This window comes from Rissa tridactyla, chromosome 6, assembly GCF_028500815.1.
Source record: "Rissa tridactyla isolate bRisTri1 chromosome 6, bRisTri1.patW.cur.20221130, whole genome shotgun sequence".
NCBI lineage: Eukaryota > Metazoa > Chordata > Aves > Charadriiformes > Laridae > Rissa > Rissa tridactyla.
This window is the reverse complement of record NC_071471.1, coordinates 29,508,513-29,528,118: the sequence shown is the minus strand read 5'-3', so window position 1 is coordinate 29,528,118 and position 19,606 is coordinate 29,508,513. Positions and strand designations below refer to the sequence as shown.

The following is a 19,606-nucleotide window of genomic DNA, read 5'->3' as shown; positions in this document are numbered from 1 at the left end:
CGTGCTCAGCTCTAGACTGTAAATGAAAATTGCTTTGAGTCACAAGGAAAATCCATGCAACCCACAACCTCAATGCCTAACGGTGCTGGTGAACACTGGCTGAAGTCATGGAGGCTAACGTGGCCTTCTCTAAGTGACAAAGTGATCACTAACTGCCTAATGGCTTTTCCAGCCTCCGCGGGCTGTTTGGCTGCTGCGACGATGTTGTGAGGTGGTGACAAAGGATGCAGGAAGTTCTTATGAGGAGGATGCTGTGACGAGGAAGCAAACAAGATGAGCTGTTAACGAAAGGCAAAAAGCACTGAAATCCCTCAGAATACGTGGGGAGTTTTCTAGTGAGTAATACCAACATTTTAGGAGCAGAAAAATGAATCATTCCTACTCCACACAAACTCCTCTCATCCTGCTGTGATTTACAAACCAGCGCAGTCCCAGGGAGGCCCTCATCGAGGGATGGGGTAAGTGACACTTCTCCTGCAGGGAAGACAAAGTTTTGGCATTTACCCCAGACACCTGTGTCCTGAGACCTCCTGAGAAAGGCTGTGCTCATGCAAAAAGTGATTAGGGCCCATTAAGTGAAACACCTGTGGGATATGCCCAGTGAGAAGACTGGCTATCCTGTCCCATCACCACCCAGCTGGCAGCAATATGCAAGCAAATACGCTAGCAGCCAAAAATCTATATGAGGGATTAGGTTGTAAGCACCTTTCCCCTCTCCTTTTCCACCAGCCATCAGTTGCATGGGCAGCGTTGGATGCTATGGGGAAGACAGGAAAGCTGCCTGCTCAGTCTTGTTTGGAGTGACGCAGCCGGTTAAAGTAAGTGGGATGGGTGAAAGTCTTTGTTATGATGAGGTGGCCAGTAGCTCTTGCACAGGCCACCTCACTGGAGGGCTGTGAGCGATATCTGTAAACATGTTTCATGCAAACGTCGTTATCCTTGGCAGCTGCAGTAAAAAAGCTGCAGCTTAAATGAGCGTCTGGTTCCTCAGTCTTTCCTGTGCTATGATCTCATGTTACAATGTGAGCAAACTTCCTATCTGTGAAGAAGGGAAGCAGAGAAGCCTCTGGGGAGCTGAGGTGGATTTTCCCTCCTTCCCATCAGGTGCTACTTTTAGTGCAGGGCTGTGGTGTATCCAGGAGCCTGGGTCAGGGTTAACCAGGGGCTCCCTGCAGCCCGTCAGGTGAGATTCTTGCTCTCCATGCCTCTTGCTGCACTCCCATTGTGCCTGCGGCACGTGCTGTGGTCTCTCTGTGGTCCTTCTGCCCCCATTGGGACCATGCCCTGTCCCAGCATGGCCAGGTCCCCTAGGAGAGCAAGGAAGGCATAGAGAGAAAGCAATGTGTCCAAACCCAGGCTCCAAGAGGCAGGGGGCTGTGAACGGCAGAGGCTGGTGCTGGCATGGAGAGGTTGTGGAAGGCAAACTGCTGTGGAAAACTGCTTTGCTCCTTTTTTCTCCCCTAAGATTTGGGGCTTTTACTGTGCTCAGGAGCACCCCTACAGCAGTCCAGTCATTTGGGGAGGAGGGGTGGATCTTGTGTACTTCCATACAGCAGGAGGTATGGAGGACCCACAGCTGGCCCAGCTGGGCATAGCAAACACCTGAGTTTCTTACGGTCCTGGGTTCAGTGCCAGTCGTCGACAGCAAGAGCAGCAGGAACTTGTGCAGATACTTTTGGGATCCAGGTGCTTATTTTGATAGTGTGGCTGTGTTTGGATTTGTGCTTGTTGTGTGGGTTTTTTCTTTTTTTTTAGAGGTGTAGTGGATTAGTCCTGGCTTGTGCAATTGTTGTACCATGTTCTGTTTTTGCGTTGTACAGGGCTCTGCAATGGTGTCAGGAGACACGCTCCTTAAGTACTCTTATTATTTATCCTCATTGTACAAGCTGCACCAAATAAGTACCAGGCATTTCCAGAAATTGCTATTGATTGAGCAACAGCGTTTACAAAGCTAATCAATATGTTCCCCCCACCATATATTTATTTGTGATACAACTGCTCTCTTTGTGTGCTTCATGTGCTTTCCTGAGCTTGTAATTTGTCCAGTGTAAATAGCTGATTTCATCCTTTTTCCTGGGGAAAAAATAGCCCTGCTATTATAACGCCATGCCTCTTCTGGTGAGGGAGGTGTATGTGTCTTCCTGCCTTTAGGGTGGGTAATCTCACCCTTCACAGGAAGAAGATGAAGGGATGGGAAAGAGCCTTGTTGTTTCCTGAACACCAGAGTTACTGAAGTCTCCTGTGGATTTTTGTCCTTTGGCCTTTTCATCCTACTTCTGTTTCTACCATAATAACCCCAGCTCTTTCCACACTGTTCTTCCTGTGACTTAACGACACAGAAGATAACATAATGCTGTAGCTGGGACAGAGCTGTGCCAGTGCTAGTTGGCCAGTCAGGACACACGTGCTGTTTGGCCAGGCGGCCGTTTCCTAAGGGTTGTGTACTGTGTGCCTTCCCACAGTGGGGAACTCATCTGGATCTCTCTCCTCCCCTCCTCCATGGGTTCTCCCAAATCCTATGGGCACTCCTTGTTGCTGAAATTTCTACCACTTTTTCAGTTGTGACCAAACTGAGTCAAAAGGTTCAAAAGTTCTTTGAGGAGGATGGCTGGCTGGAAGATCATCTTAGTGTCAATCCAAAAATAATCATTTGTGTGGATGGCTGAATTGCCAACATATTTAGAGTTCTACATTAGGTTTCAAATTCAGAAGAATTTGGATCACTTCCTCTTCTGGCCTCAAATGAATTTTTTATTCATGCTGCCCCTGCAGTCCTGGATTGCCTATGGTGAGGATGAGAAAGCACACAAAGCTCTTCTAAAGGGTTTTCCCCACAAACTGGAAGCACCAGAATTTTGCAAGAGCTTCTTCTGTACTGTGGGGCTATGACTAAAGAGATGTTGCCTTTTCTTGCTCCACTACAGCTGACTATGCCCTTCGTGAACTTGGATGTGTGAATGCCCCCACCTCTGTTCTCCTTTAAGGCGAAACAGACCCACGTTTGACTTTCGAAACCCAACGGATCCCACATTTCCCTCTGGAATTTCCCACTTTGATCTGTATGGTCACCACAATTGGCCCCATTTTGGATATGTTTAACTTTCCTCTCACATACAGATTGGCTATTGGATCCAGGACGGGATTTATATCAACAGGCTTACACATTGCAGTATTTTTGCAAGATTTTGAGAGACTTTCTTAGGAACTACTGATCTGACCATCATTCTAAGCAAGGCCAAAAACAAGGTAGTGCAGAAGGTGGTGTGTAAGAATGTTAATTGTTGAAAAAATAGTAATACTGGTATCTTTATTGTATTCCCTCAAAAATTTGAGAACGTATTGACCATCTTCATCCCCTCTAAACAGGGAAGCAGAAAGCCAAATAATGTTGTTACTAAAAGCTTATTGAAAATCAATGATCAGGCAATGGTGTGCCCTGAATATAAGACTCTTGGAATTTTCAGAAGTTATAGGAACTCTTTGGTCAGTTGGATGAGTGTCCAGTTGGAGCACAAATAGTCTGAAACAAGCCACAGTAAATGCTGCTGCTTTCCCAGTTGATAGTTACAGGACACGGGAAGGAGCTGAGCGTATTGGGAAGGGGGAAAGTTTTGAGAATGCCATTGGTACTGGACTGGAGAAGGGGTAGGTCATGGTGACTGCAGAGGAGCTCTCCGAGCCCTGTGAGAAGGGGAAATGTGGGGGACACTAGGGTAGGTCTGCTGATGGAGTGAAAGGACATAGGGTGTAAATTCTTAGATCATGAAAAGAAGAATGAAGAGGGCTGGAAGAGCTTGCATGATACAATATAGGTGTATGATGTAATACTTGGCTTCTCATTCTAAAAGAACTCCTATAGCCCATTTTCATCAGTTTCTTAAACAACACGAAGTGTCTTTCTTTGCCACTAGGTATGGTATAATGGTATGTCCTGAGAAAGTCAAATTGTTCTGTGTAGAATTAATGCTTCTGCTTGATATACACGAAATCTTAGTCAGTGGAGCTAAGCTCCTAAAACCTGAACCTTTGTCTTCTGACTTTGCTTGAGATTACTTTAATTCAAGGCTCTAGACACAATTACAATTAGCTCCTGTTCCTTCCTTCTGCTCCTCTGCATACTCAGTTGCTTGTCCACACCCTCAGCTTCTTGGATCATTGACTCAGATGTTTAAATGGAAAAATACTCAGCACAAGTTTATTGCAATGAGCAGAAGCAAAGAGGGTCTCTGTAAATACTGTGGTTCTTTGTATGCAGCTGGGTTCCCCTATGTTTACTTGACTTCCCCAGTTATTTTCAAGCCACTAAGGTCATTGCTAGTTAATAGTTGGCTAGAAATCAATAGACGGAGAGATGGTTAAAGATAAGCTTTAATAAAGGGTGCAATCAAATTCTAGAAACTTTTATCTCTCTGCTGCTGCCAGTGGTGGGTGGTTTTTGTGCAGTGACTTCATTCATCTTCCAGCTGAACAAACTCCAGGCAGGGTTTTTATCTTTGTAAAATAAAAAGTAAAAGCTGTCATAGCCCACCGTGGTGCCTAGTGGCTAGGACCCTTCTGCAGAAGAACTTAGCCCGGTTGTGCTCAATGCCTTCCATCAGTTTCAACAGAATGTTCATCACGTTCAGCACCGTCCTGAGAAAACAAAGCCCCAAGACATGGAGTCAGACAGAGATGGAGCACTGTCATCTCTTCACTGCTCTCTGAACAAATGAGGGCATCTCAAAGTCTCAAGGAGCATTGCTTGTAACGTTCAGTTCTGCACCTTTTATTAAGCATTACGTTGGAGTTGGATTTTAAAAGAGCTAAACTTCATCTTGGAAGAGAAAACATTTGTGCTATGATTTATGCCTTTAAGTTCTGCGTTTGCTTGATTTGGAGTGTGTGCAGGGCACTGCAGAAGTCTAATAGTTATCTCTTGCCAGCTGGACATTACCACATGCAAAAGCAGATCTCTCAAATACCTCTGGTGTGGAGTGATCACTTGAACAAGTGTGTTCAAAGAATGTTGGAGACAATGGCTGCTGTTGGGCTTTGGATCAGGTGCGGCATGATGTTGCTTGTGCTGAAGGCTCCTTGGCTGCCCACAGTTCACCTGGTGATCCCATGCCTGGCACCAGGTTCTCTTCCCGATGGTTGTGCAGAATGTTTTTGGTCTGTGATGCAATGGCATCCCATCCTGCTGCAGCAGATTCACACAAATAGGTATGGCTGGCATTTCCATGCATGCTTAAGCGAGTGAAAATCTTCGATGCTCCACTTAAAGCCCTGCCAGATGTTTTCACAAACGTGACTGGCCACTGGGATGGCCTGGGCTTAGAGTGCCTGCCAGGAATTTGAGGGATTTGTGCTCAGCTCCCTGTTTTGCCCTAGACTTCATCTTCTGCCTCAGGCAAGTTACATCAGTGCTGTGACTCAGTTCCCTAGCAGTACAATGGAAATAGCAGCACTGCCCTAACTTGTGGGACTATTGTGATGGTAAACATCTCTAAGACTGCAAGATACTGTGCTCCTATGATCAAGACAGCCACATCAGCACCTACTGTATAAAAAGTGACTTGAGCTCTTGTATCTCCTGAATGCTTCAGGGAACGATTTGACTTGAGGAAAGTTTTTAGGAGTGCTGAACCTGCCCCAGGGTGTGGGAAGGGACTAGGTAACCATGTGAGTGCTCAGGACTGCCTCATGTGAAAACATTGGCAAATCCTGAAGGTCTTGCTGAACTGGCATGTCACCTGAAAACTTGCACCAGAAGCACCTGGTGCCTGAGGTTCTCTTGTTGTAAGAGCTGGGTCCAGGCTATGCATCAGGGAAATTAATTCAGTCTGTGAATTCAGGGCTATGAATTGAGTCTGAGTGAAGAGGAGCTGCAGGGTGTAATTAACCATCCAAAACTACCTGCTACCTAGAGCCTGCAAATGTTTGCAACTTCTCCAGGGTAGAGAGACACCCAATTCAAAAAAGTGCAAGGATTACTAGGAACTTGGATAAGCTACTGCTGGCTGCACTGCCCTCTCAAAGCTTGCAGTCGCCTTACATGCACCACGTCTCTGGAGGAACTTCCCCTTCTTACCTCCAGCCCTCCTTCATTTCTGCAAGAGTTGGTCTGCTGGGAGAAAGAGGGGGCCTCTTGGCTAATGGCACTACTTTCCAATGTGCTACAGGCAAAGACTTGTTTGGCTACTTTAGCTGCCCAAAGGCGCACCTGTTTGGGCAATTGAAGAAGACTAGGGCATAGTTTCTAAAGATTCACTGGTGGAAGAGAGATGTGGAGTGTTCATTACAAATCCTGCTGGAGACACATGTTCTCAATGGTCCTAGAAGTAACCTCTGAGAAACCTCATGAGGTATTACGTGAATAAAAAGTAGCACAAGAAAGAATGGCAGAAGGTCTTGTGGGGTTTGTTGAACATCCAGACAGCATATGGAGTCCATTTTCATTATGAGACATAAATGAAAACCGTTCATATGTAGAGTATTTTACATTTATATGTAAATACAGTATGCAGTTTCCAAATTAATAGGTGGAAGCTGAGTTACCAGTTTGTTGCTATTGTGCAGTAACAGGACACCTCAATGGATTCTATGGGCTCCAGTTCTGGAGCGCCTACTACAAGACAGATATAGGTGTACTGGAATGTGTCCAGAGAAGGGCCACAAGGATGATCAGAGGGCTGGAGCACCTCTCCTACGAAGACAGACTGAGAGAGCTGGGGTTGTTCAGTCTGGAGAAGAGAAGGCTCTGAGGAGACATTATAGTGGCCTACCAGTATCTTAAGGGGGCCTACAAGAAAGCTGGGGAGGGACTTTTTAGGATGTCGGGTAATGGTAGGACTAGAGGGAATGGATTAAAACTAGAGATGGGACGATTCAGATTGGACGTTAGGAAGTTCTTCACCATGAGGGTGGTGAGACACTGGAACAGGTTGCCCAGAGAGGTGGTGGAAGCCCCATCCCTGGAAGTTTTTAAGGCCAGGCTGGACGGGGCTCTGAGCAACCTGGTCTAGTGGGAGGTGTCCCTGCCCATGGCAGGGGGGTTGGAACTAGATGATCTTTAAGGTCCCTTCCAACCCTAACAATTCTATGTTTTTATGGGTAATGTAAGATGCAGCCTGTTTCTGCAGTGGCGTTATCTAGCACACCAGCTCATCACCCTGTCTAGGAACTATTTCCTTGTTGGTCCTTTACTTGTAAATAATTTCCAATCCACTTTACGAGGTAAAATCTCTGCATTAATGCTCTTGATAGTACATTCGAAGCAAACGTTTTATCAGCCCTTCTTCTTTATGGATTTTGGACATAGAGCAGTGAAATTGAAATACAGCTGAGAATTCAGTCCTGCTTTCAGTGGGCAAAGCACATAATATCTCTCAATCAACCTGCTAAATATAATTTAATTCCTCCTGATCCATCTTCTGGGGCTAGAGGCTTACAGGTTTGCTCGTCTGTGAGGGTCAGCAGGTGAGAGCATGGTTTTCTGGTGCTTGTGATAAAGTGCAAGCCTATGTATGCTTCATACCCCTGCCTCTGTGCTGTGTGAATGGTGAGTGGCCTGTCGCACCTGGCACAGAGCCACACCTGAAACCCAAACCTTTGCTGGGCTGATAAGCCAAGCCATGTAATGAGAAAGGAACACTCTGCCTTGCTTTTGAACACACTCAAGGACACACACAATGTCAGCCTGTCCAAAGGCAGGAAGGATTTGTTTGTAAAGGGTGGGGGGAGAAAGGAAAACCCTTATTTTTTTTTTAATACTGAGTAAACAAAGTGAGGTTTTGGATATTTGGGGATTAAGACTCGGAATCTGTAAGCATTAGGTTCTCATTTGCTTCGAATAAGGCCAAGGTCACAAATGAAGTCGTGGTTTGTATTACTTTGCATGGAGAACTGGCCAGAGTTTGTGAATGAGCAGTAAATTTGCCCCAAAACTGCTTATGTAAGGCCCAGCCTATTTGCTCCTTAGTGTCAAATATGGTTTGAGTTTTGGTCAAGGGAAAAATAGGGATGTTGACATCAAACCTTTTCCCATAGCTTGCAGACAGCATTTTGACTTCTGTTTCAAAAGGATATTTTTCTGCGTGCGGAACTTTTGTTTGGAAGTGTGGAAAGGGGGAGGGCAAAGTTAAATAACTCCAACCCTAGAATTTTACTTGTCAAACTAAACGTTTTGGACGGATCCTGAAGTACATTTCCCAATTAGCTTTGTTTTGCTAAAATTGGGTGTTTTCCACTTGGTTGTCAAGGGGGGATGAAAGGAAAATCTTCCTTGTAGTCCCAGCTTCAAGCAGAGTATCGGGTAGGAGATCGCATAAAGGTTCTGGGCTCATTACTTTGGGTGCAGCACAGACAAGTAGCAAAAACAACCTTCCCCTCCCTGACGAACGCCTGAACAGGAATTAGACAGGATGCAACAAGTGGACAAAACGCAAATGGGAGTGTTGGAGGAGGATGAAATGAGGAGGAAGCTGTGCCTTGCCGTGGGCCAGCCTGCTGCCAGATGGGTGTGAAGGGTAGGCCTGTGGCACAGAGGTGTTTTAAGGAGCTATGTGAAAGATGCTACTCTGCCTGTTGACATGAATTTTGAAGCACACATGGTGTAAAAAAAAAAAAAAAATCTCTGCTGTTCTTGGCATTAATGACTGGTAGCTTCATCAACAAGACCTGAATATGAATGGTGTCATGGGATTTTCTGCTTTCTTCACTGTCTCGGATAGCGCTACAAGTCAGGCTCGGAGCTTGTTGATGTTGTCTGGGCCCATTGCCAAGGCCCAGGCAGGAGCTAGCTGGGGGGCAGGGGGCTTTCTCTCCTGAGCAGTCAACCCAAAAGCTTTTCATCTTCAGAAAATGTCAGTTAACAGATCGAAGATGCTCAAAAATGCCGACTGCTCGTGGTTCCTGTTGTCTGCAAATCGGAGCTGTGGGTGCTCAGGTCATGACTTGAATAAACATCAGAGTAGGATTCTCAGTAGCAGCCAAATGCTTAAGCTCTTTGCAACTCGGTGACTCTTGGACACTCACAAAGATGTTCTTGTTGATCCTTTGGTGAAGCGCTGAACTTGAGATGTAGATCTGAAATTCTGCCTGGAGCCTGCAATTCTCAAAGCAGCTCCAGGAAGCCACGTGCAAACTCTTGGCTTGGTTCAGCTCCACTCAACGCCTTTAGAAATGTGCAGCTGAGGCAGAGAACAAGAATGAGATGGGAGGTGGTGCACGGTGGCAGTGCAGCTGCCTGGCTTGGACAACTCAGCTTGGGGCTGCTTGAGAAGTTTGCCCATGAGACCTGTGAAGCCCACTCTGCCTTGGCACTAAATCCTGTCCTTGCTCTGAACAGCAGTGGGACCCCCGTAACAACTGGTACCCACCCTACAGTCTGCCATATGTAGGTTTTCCAGATCACTGGGGCAAACTACAGCAGAAAGTGCTGCTCTGGGCAGCTGGAGATGAAGTAATGGTTCAGAACTTTTTTCAGGGTAACCAGCAGCTGATTGATAGGCACCAACTATCCTTGTTGCCATTCAGGTCTGGACTCTCTTGGTGGGTTGTTCCTAAAGAGATGAGGAGAATGGCTGCTAAAGCTGAAGGAGAATGTTATTTGCTAACAGGGTCTTGGGCTGCTAATTAGGAGAAAGTTTCTAACCTTTGGATTTTGAAATTCCTTCTCAGTAGGAACAACAAATGCAAGAAACTCCTGCCCAAGGATGTGGCTTGACGAACATCAAAATTGTCACAATTACAAGAAGAGAATATTTGCAATAGCAAGAGATTAAATGTATTAATCACTGAGTGTTTCCAACCTCCTGTTCCAGTTGTGATATTCCTGTGATATTAACTCTTGTTTCAAAGCAAACTGGTCTAAAACTTCAACTCCTTGGTATCATCTTTAGCCTATTCCCTCCCCTAACCAAGCTATTAACTTGCAGAATCAGTTACTAAAGGCACCTGTGCCCCCCTACAAATCTCCAGAGCCAACTGACTTCCTACTTCTCCTTTCTGATCTGATTTCAGGTCAAGATCTGAATATGCTTCAGCACTCCAGTCCAATTAAAAAATTCAATTTGTGTTTAAAATTTGTTTGGGGGTCTTTAATCCCCTGGCAGTAGATTCCTCCCCTCCTTGCAAAGTTGTAGAGAAAAGCATGTTCAGTGTTATTAAATGGCTCGCCAAACTAGCCTAGTGGCTTAGCAGGCTTATGCGAAGCTTACGGTACTCAATGGAGCGTGGTGGGACACCCAGCACTGTCTGCCAGGTCGGGAGTTGAATCAGTGCTATCTGAGTGATATTATCCAGGATGCCTGGGGACAGAGGAAATTAAAAGTCACTAATACTTACTGCCCTGAGCCAAGACTCAATTGCAGAAGCACCTGCAGGGTTGGCCTGCACACCTACTGCTTTTTTTTTTTTTCCCCTTGGTTGACTCTTCAATGTGTTTTTATTTCCAAGCCAGTGGATGGCATAAGGCTGGCTCTGGATGGCCAAAATAGTCAGGGATGAGGGATTCTGTTGATGTGCAAAAGGTCGCGGGGACGCTGTTGGGAGTGAGGGAGAAGAGTGATGGGAAATGAGCAGCCTTTTCCCTTTTGACTGCTGATCTCTGAGTCTACAGAAAATAGATGTGGGAGACGGCCTTTGCAGCATGATGGGGCGGGAGGGGGAGGGAAGGCAGGCTAAGGCTGTTCCAAAATTTTCATAAAAGGGCTTTGTCCAAGGAAAATCTGGCATTTCAACTGACCAGAATTTCCTTTTTACTGGGAGAAATATCTCCTCTTGAATCTCCCCTTTTTTAGCTGGAAGTTAAACTACTAGAGTTTTGGATGAAATGAAGCATTCTCTTTTTTGCAGTTTTTAAAAGAGAATAAAAAGTTTCTTTTTAAAGAGATTGGAGAAGAAATGTGAAATATCAAGGTGAGCTGAATGTTCCGAAAAAAAAATTCTTCAGTTTGACTCAGAATAAAACCTTCAGATTATTCTGAACTGCCAGTGAACCGAAAAATCAGTCATTTGCACTAATGATAAGTAACTGGCAGGTTGTTTTGCCTGTCAAATTCTGTGTCTTGTGGAGTGAGCACATTGTTGTCTGCTGACATGATCTACTGAGCTGTTAAGAAAAAAAAATAATAATCAAATGCAGCTCCTCTCTGCTGGCAACAGGGCTCGCTGACAGGTGCAAGGGACTTATTTTTCTCTTCCTGCCTGGACCATGGGAATGAGGGACCACAGTCCCAGTTTGTGCTCTCAGAAACTGCCATGGCCTAATATATACTCCAAGTTTTCCTCTGGGTAGCGATGTTCAGAGACTGTCATAGTAATAATCACTGATTATCTGGATGGCAGTGGCATCTGTAGGCAGCTGCCCATGCCAGGGCAGGACGCAACACCATAGTGTGTCCCAATGGGGAAGGTGGAGGATAAGATGCGGCAGGGGGAAGGTAGTAACTCTGCTTTCCTCAACCCACTGCTCAGGGTTGGTGTTACTCACTGCCACAAACAAGGGCAACTGACAGAAGTCAGCTGGGCCCTTCACTAGGGTGAAGAAAAAGAATGAAATCTGTGTGTCTCCCAGCTTCTCCTCCTACTTGGGAGATGGATGTGTGTGTTTGGGAAGCAGGCTACCTTCTCCCAGGAAGGTGTATTACATACTCCATATACCTTGAACTTGTATCTTGATGCTTGTACTTATTTAGCCTTGGGTGCTTTGCTGATAATGCTGCCAAAACAGAGGGGAGTAGGCTGCCTGCCAGGTGGGGACTGCCATGTGCTGAGAGGTGGGCTGAGAATGGTAAGAGAATAAAGTCCTGTGACTTGGGCTTTTGGTGCAGAAGACTGCCCCAAATCCCACATGGGCCAGAGTGTTGTCATGGGCTTGTAAGAGCCCAGCAGGCTGAGAAGAAAGGAGGTGATGGCTTATGGGCAGAATGGAGGGAGGGATGGGGCACAGGCAGGATGAAGGTCTGGGGCAGCACAGTCACTGCTGGGGTCTTCCTGGGCAGGAGAGAGGTCCCCTTACTGCAGGTCTAGTGGTGGGGTAAAAAAAGGCTGCAGGGAAGGTATACAGCCATAAGTTGCTGCAGGGAGAGGATGCAGCATGAGGATGCGTTGAAGCTATTAACTTTCAGTAGCCCAGACTTGATGGACAGGTAAGAAAAGGCGAATCGTAATAACTGTGATTTCATGGTATCTCTACAAGGTGACCAGGGACTTGCTGAGTGAGGCGGTGTCTGAGCTGGAAGGAAGTTCAGCTGGGAAACTGTATGAGGGTCTGGGTTTCATCTGAGGTGCATCTGGTGGTTGTGGTTAAGGCAGAAATCTGGTAGTTAAGGCAGAAATCTGGTAGTTAACCCAAATCAGAGTTTAGGGGTGGGGGAGGAAACAAGCTGCCAGTGTGGGCTAGACCTCTCATCTTAATATTGTTCCTCCTGTCCGCTGTGTGAATCCTCAGGAGGTTTCTGGCCCTACGTGCAGAAGGTGAGGCAGCTCAGCAGGAGCCTGCCCAGTGCAGCTCAAGGGCTGGCTGCCAGCGAGGCTCCTGGCAGCCTTCCTCACACTGTGGGAGTGAGCCTGACCCTGACACCTATGGCGTGGGATGGGAGCTGGGAGCAGTGGGACTGGACTGTTTTAGTACTAAAGTATAAAAGTAACCCCTGTATTTGTTCTAAGTGATTTAGAGTTTGGGTTATGTCTGGCGATTCAGTGTGTTAATTCTGCTAGATATGTAGGTTTGTTATCTGGAGGAAAAAAAAAATAATCTAGTGACCATGGCATGATCAGGGGCCAGGTCTGGCTTTACCTTCAGCTTGCTGTAATCTCTGGCTCATCATGTGGGTAAAGAGCAAAATTCAGTAACTACATGTGCATCCTCCCTGCCCCAGGAGCTGAAATTCTTACCTAAATAAGGCTTATTTCTCAGAAAACATCAGGCCATGGTTACAAGTAAGTATTGCTCTAGAAGCTAAACTGGCTGCTGTACACCAGAGTAGAGTAACATGTGGTGCTGTGGCTCTATTTCCTACGAAGATTCCTATGAATTTCTATTGAAATTCATAGAATATTCATAGAATTTCTATGAAATTCTATTTCCTATGAAATTATTTTCATTTTCCTTCCTCTTTTTACCTTTATCGTCTAAAACATGAGGTGCCAGGGTCCATCGGGTGACTGTGCAAAGACATAGTCATGACCAGTGTGGTAGTGGTAGGAGAAGGGCGGGCAGGGTTGGAGCAAGTGCTTGTGATTCCTTTGCTCAGAAGCTGTGCTGCATACATCACCTTTATTTTCCCCTAATTAAAAAGTTCCAGGCAACAGCTGCCTTGGCCTCTTAGTGCCTGTTGCCCAGACAAAATCACTGTGCAAATAACACTACCAGTAAATGGCTGCTTTCCCTGGTCACTCTCCTGGATGCCCCAATACTTTGATCCAAGGAAAGTAGCATGAAGGCTGCAGGGAGTGTTCCTGCTTTCTGCAAACCCCGTATGAAGGGCGAGGATTTGACAGGCAGAGCTGGCTGCCAGCTCCTGCCTTTGTTTGCTGGTTGCAAACAGCATTTCCTTATCGGGTGATGGCTCCTGGTGCCAAGTCCTGGCTGTCCTCGTGCACACTTGCAGTTTTCTTCTCCTCTTCCATCCTCAGTGGCCTCTGCCATGAACATGACCCATGACACGTGTTTCTGCTCAGCCCTGACCCTCATCACGGGGAGAAAGGACAGCAAGAGTTAGCTCTTCATCTTCAGATGTGCTTGGTAGTCACACCTTGGGTGCTATGCCATGCACGATAATTTCCCTGCCCTCTTCACTCTTATCCCAATATAAAAGTTGCTCTTCCTTTCGCTGTGCTCCTGTTCCACTTGTCGTCATTGCATTTTCTGGTAGAAGGAATTGTTTCTAGTTTCCAGGCCTTGCAGATCATCACAGAACAAAAATGCACCTTTTTTGGCCTCTTTTCTATTAGTCACCTAATAGGATCTTATCTCCAAATAACCTTCTACCCCTCAAGGATCTTACTACCTGCATATCCTGCTCCCTACCCTTGCCAAGCACAGGCTCCTCGCTGCCCCTTCCTGTCACAGCTCTGCTGGGGTTGAACCAGGAGCTGCCTTCATTGGCACCTCCTGCCAAAGCTGGGACTGGTGCTGCTCTGCTTCTCAGACGGGGGATTAGAGTTACAGCCAAAGAGTTACAGCAGTAAGTGTCTGCTGTGCTTTGTTAGTCTTTGAAAATGAAGCTGGAACACATTGTTTTTATTTGTGGAAGAGTCATTTCTCTACCGTATTTCTCTTTGAAATCAAAACAGATTCAGTGTTTAGTGGAGGGGTGTATATTAGGCTGCAGAAGTCACTATCCCAAGTTGAGGTGAAAAGTTGTCAAAGGTTTCAGTGAGTGTCCTTAGTTACATTGGACAGGACAAAAACACATAGAGAATGGGTGCTCCAGGACAGGAATCAGCTGCCCCCTGATCAGTGTCAGTTTTCGGTACTATGGGCATCCAAGTGATTAACCAGCCTTTCACAGACAGTTTGCACCATCTTAAGAAGCAGCAGCTACTGACTATGCAGGACTTGGGTAGCAATTTCCAGGAGGGAAAGGAATAAACTACCTGTAGCAGCCAATTAATTCATGACATCCGGGGCAGTGCGTGGGCTGGGTCACAAATACTTGTAGCATCCGTTCAGTGTCCCGTCTCTTCAAATAATAGGGTCTGTCCTGGAAGACATATTATAGGATGTAATTCAGCATCACCAGGCAGAGGCTAAGGCAGGATTACCGCATCTTTTTCACTTCTTGTAACCTGTCTCTATTTCTTCAGTAAGAAGGAGAGTAGATCATTTTGGATGGGGTGAGAGCTCTTGCCATAAACCTTACTGAACCTGGAAGAAATTGTCTACACAGCAACAGGAAGGGGTTAAAGCCTAACACAGGCAGGCACAAAAGCTGGACAAAAAGAGGTCATACGCCTTCATTTTTAGCTTTCCTTTATGGAAGTCGCAGAACGTTGTTTACACTGAGCAATGCAAAGCCAAACCAAGATCAACATGTCCTTGATTTCGCTTTGCATGTTAAGTACTGCATATTTACCCCTTGCCACCTATTTTGCGAATTTGCCAGGAATCAAAACATCCATTTAAACTAGCCAGGAAGACAGCAAAATACGAGTACAGCTAGATCATTATCTAATGCATGGTTATGATGTACTGAGGGTGGCTTTGCTAAGTCTGATGAAGTATAAAAACGCAGCTAGACAGAGCAGACTAAAAAAAAAAATAAGAAAACTTTTATCTGCTCCAATAGCTGATTGTTGGTAGAAATTAAACTGGTATGTCTCAGATGAAAAATATTTTCCCTGTGGAAAAGCAGCAGAGGCTTTTGGGGGAGCCAAGGTTGGGCATTGCAGCCTCCTTTGAGGCAGGCTCATGCGTGAATCCCAGTCTTTTCCGAGACACTCTGGCCTCTTCCCCAGGAGGACCCCTGGGCTGATTGCATTGTATGGTGGGAAATACACTCCAGCTGGAGACTGGGGGAAGAGAGATCCCCATTCTTCAATGTCCATGCAAGCCAAGTTTTTTTCAGGAATAGAGGAATGAGTGGTCAGCGTGGGGTGGCAGTGATGCATGCAGGCTTCAAGATGGGTTTTTTTGTTGTTGTTTGTGGGTGCAGTTGGTCTGATTTGCCCTGAGTTGTCTGTCTTGGAGGTGGCACAGCCATGCATGAAAGAGGAGAGTCTTCCTTGCTTAAATTGTTCTTTGGTTGTTTTGTCCCAAGAAACAATTTGGTAACTAACAGCAGGCTTTGAACTTAAATCCATGTCCTTACGAGAAATGCTGCAAAAAGTATTTTTTTTTATGCAACTTTCAGTTTTAATGATCTAGGAGGAACTCCAGCTTTCTCTCCATACTTGCACCTTACTATTTCTCAAAGCATTATATTCAACAGGGGGGACAAAGGGGGGGTAATCTTATCACAGATCTGACTGTTATCATTTTATTCCTTTTTTCCCAAGTATCAGACAATGTAGCTATTGGCACATTAGAGCACCAAACTGGGAAAAACTGAAGCTGCCTCTGGTGATCTGTGTGAGTGTTGGGATGTCTCATGACCATTTGGCGCCAAAGTTTCCCCATTTGTAGAACAGAAATTGCTACAGTTTTCTTCTGTCTTCCTAACATCTTTGAAAGCCGGACCGTGATGCTCATGTGATGTTTTAATAAGCAATCAATGAAAATATCTATAAACGAAGTAAAATAACGCAGAAATGAAGTAAAGGACACTTTTACTTTCTACCTGGATTTGCAAACTGGTTTCTGAAGGAAGGGGAAATCCTACAACAGCTAAAGTTGCAAAATGAGTTCAGCTGCATTATTAGACATCAGCAAATCCAGGCTGGCAGGAGCAAGAGGAAGCCAGCCTTCCTACGCATTGCTGTCAGGGAGCTGTTGAATTCACTCAAGCGTGGTGCTAATGAATTAACTCTGGATCTGTTGGGGTTTTTATTCCTGTATGTAGGCTCTCAGAAAAAGACAGCACACAGGATTTGCAGGATTGTTAAGAAGGCAGCAAGTGATGTCAATCTGAATCTTGTATTCTTGTCTACTTGATGCACAATGAAGTTAATGTGGTTAACTGGAAATATTAATTGTCCTACACTGCTTGCTGTCTATGCTTGCTCTAGCTCTGGAAAATTCATGCATAGCAGCGGCTGAAAACTCAGCAAAAAGTGCTTTAACATAGGAAACAGGCAACATTTGGCCCAGTAATATCATAATGCAGGTGGCTGAGAAATCATTCACTCAATTATATGCATGAGGGGGGGACTCCATTTAAGAGCAACATTTGGAGCTTTATGGGCAACATAAAAGGAGAGAGAATGAGGTTTTTCTGTTGCTGCGCTCAGTTATAGAAGCAGCAGGAGGTTGTTTCCCCACCCCTTTGCATATGCTTGGACTGTGCAGGGAAAATGAAAAAGTCTGCTCAGAGATTTGGCACGACACCTGGGGGGGAAGGGGCTGGACCTATGCCAGAGAGCCTCCAGCACACACCCTGCTACATCACCTGTTATAGAGGTGATTTCACGTGTTCAGGGCTGGGCAATGTCAAAGCAAAAGCCGTACACTAAAATTAAAAACCTTGGCTCCTTCACCAACAGTGAACTCTCAAAGCAAAAAGAAGTTTTCAAAAAATATGATCATAATTAATTGCTGCTTTTCTTGTCCCTTGGCAGTTGCTAGAGTAAGTGAAGTAAGATTATCTCCCAGCACACACAGCTCCTGCCACTTTATCATCCCTCTTCTGTCTCCTGTTGGGACCCTGCTCCTGGAATATAGGGGGTAAATATCTTTATTAAAGCTTCTTCTCTAATACTCATTGTGGCTGAGGGAAAGCACACAGGTAAGATTACAAGACCAGTCAGGGCAAAGTATTTGTATTTTCCTTTATTTTAAATTCTTTTAGTGCCTTAACCAATGATTTTTGTGAGGCCAGGGCTAACAGTGCTCTATCTCTGACACTGTAGTGGCTGTGTCCATCCTTTCATGGACATGCCAGCACCTGAGTTCTCCCCGTCCCTCCTTTCTACTGCTGATTAGAAGAACCAAAACTTTTCTTTTCTGCTGGTATGGACAGTCCTTTTAATCTAGTTTAAAGAAGATCCATCCACTAGCTCAGTGCTCTCTCTTTACATTTCTAACAGGGAAATGGCTATTTTATTTTTATATTAAACAAAATACAAAGCAACTACCGCAAAATACCTTAATTCTCTTTTTCTTGCTGTAAAGCTTGGCATCTGGGCCTGTAACAGCTCATCAGTGGATTTGTGAGATGAAGCGAATGACATTTCTATATAGAGTACTGACTGCTGCAGAAATCAGATGGTGAAATGGGACTGCAAAGAATTTGGTATTGAGTGATGATCTTCATCCAAGGATCTTGGAGTATAGCAATCCCCACTTTGCTGACACAGATAATGGGTAACTTAGTCCAGCCTGCACAGCAAAATTCTCCTCACAGCAGAGACCTGTACGTAGAGCGCGAGCACCCTGGAGCAGGCATTGCATCTCTGTTTTATAAAGCTCTTTGTTGTAATAAGTCTTTGATCCTGGTGTGGACAGAAGTGGATCTGTAACTAGCTGTTACACTCATCCCATCCGTGCCATGCATGTAACACACTCAGATGTTTTCTTGCTCCGTTGCCTTGGCAGAAGATCTGCTGTTGATTTGCACCTTGCCTCCCTTCACACATGCAGCTTGAGCTCTATTCTGTATAAACATTGCTTCTGTGTGTTAGAACACAGCGTGGGGTCAAGGCAGCATTCCTGCTCTGTCCTGACCTCAGCAGCGCTGCTCCAGAAAAGCAGCCGGAGAGCAGTTCCCAGCAGAACTACTGGGACTACAAAGTCAAACCGAAACCTAACAACCTGAAGTAGTCTTAAGACGAACCTGATAAACTCCCAGGACGTGTTTTCTTCCAGCAACCTGACTTTCCCTTCTCGTCCCCTGGTCGTGCTCCTGAGAGGCGGTGGCTGCGCCCCTGCCCCGCGGCCGCGTCCCGGCTGTGCTTTCCCCTTCCCGCTGGTGCTGAACGCCTGCCCTGCGGCGCCGCTCCTCACAGCCGCCGGAGGAGAAACCTCTGCTTTCCCAGCATAGCTCCTTGGCGGGGTCAGAGGGAACCGTCTCTTGCATTAAAAAGGGAATTCTATCCCTGACTGCAATGCCTTTCGCTGCGGAGGGTCAGGAAAGCAGCTCAGGACCGCGGTTCATCTCCTTGTGCTTGTGAACAACCTAAGGTCTCAAAGCGTAAACGTACGCTGCTGTGAGGATTTTCAGTGTTTTCCTGTTTGAATCGTTTAGTTCCTTCCCAAGTGCCAAGCAGTGGTGTTATGCTCTTGCTGTTGCCTCTCCCAAAGGATTTGCAAGGGCAATGTCAAACTCTTCACAGCTCCGCAAGGGTCTGTGGAGACCAGGGATGCTCCTTACACAAGCTGTTTGCCAGTGTGCTCCTGTTGGGGATGGCAGGAAGGGTTGGAAGGGATGGGACATACAGTAAAGCACACCTCTTCCCAACCAGCTATCATCACATTGAGGCGCATGAAGATATTCTGATTGTCACCAATTCCAGCACCTCTGTGGCTCTGGCCTTCCTGAACAATGCCTGAATCTACTACTCCTCTTAATCTTTGGAGTAGCTGGGCACTGCTAGGCAAATTCTGCCCATGATGATGTGGTGCTTAAGCCTTGTGTAAAGGGTAATTAATGTGCTTCAGTGAAGTCAGGTGATTTATACCAGATTGAAATCTAGTTCTGTGCTCCAGCTAGTACATTCAACAGCAAAAACACTCAGACCTGGCTGTACCATCTCAAACCACATCTGATCAAATTTCTCAAGTCAGCAGCAAGAACTTGCTGATTCCTAGAAATCCCATGTCTTGTAGAAAGATGGGAGTGATGGTTGTTTGTCAGCCAGTCAGTGCTGTGCTCCAGCCCCTGCTAAGACATGAGGGTGCCAAACTGGTGTCCTGAGGGGAGTCCCACACTCAGGACTTCTGCCATCGGGAGCTCCGTGGCACCCTTTGCTAGAGAAAGAGCATTTATATCTGTCTCCTGCTGCCTTCTCTTTTGTGGATTTATAC

At 45.9% G+C, this 19,606-nt stretch overlaps 1 long non-coding RNA gene across 1 annotated transcript in view; it reads left to right on the top strand.

The window, feature by feature from the left end:
* Window positions 1-350: 350 nt before the first annotated feature.
* The window catches only part of LOC128911711 (uncharacterized), a 34,049-nt gene continuing 14,793 nt past the window's right edge, over window positions 351-19,606 (top strand). The window contains exon 1 of the long non-coding RNA XR_008467142.1: window positions 351-458. This is a non-coding gene — a long non-coding RNA (uncharacterized LOC128911711). The remainder of the gene's footprint in view (window positions 459-19,606) is intronic.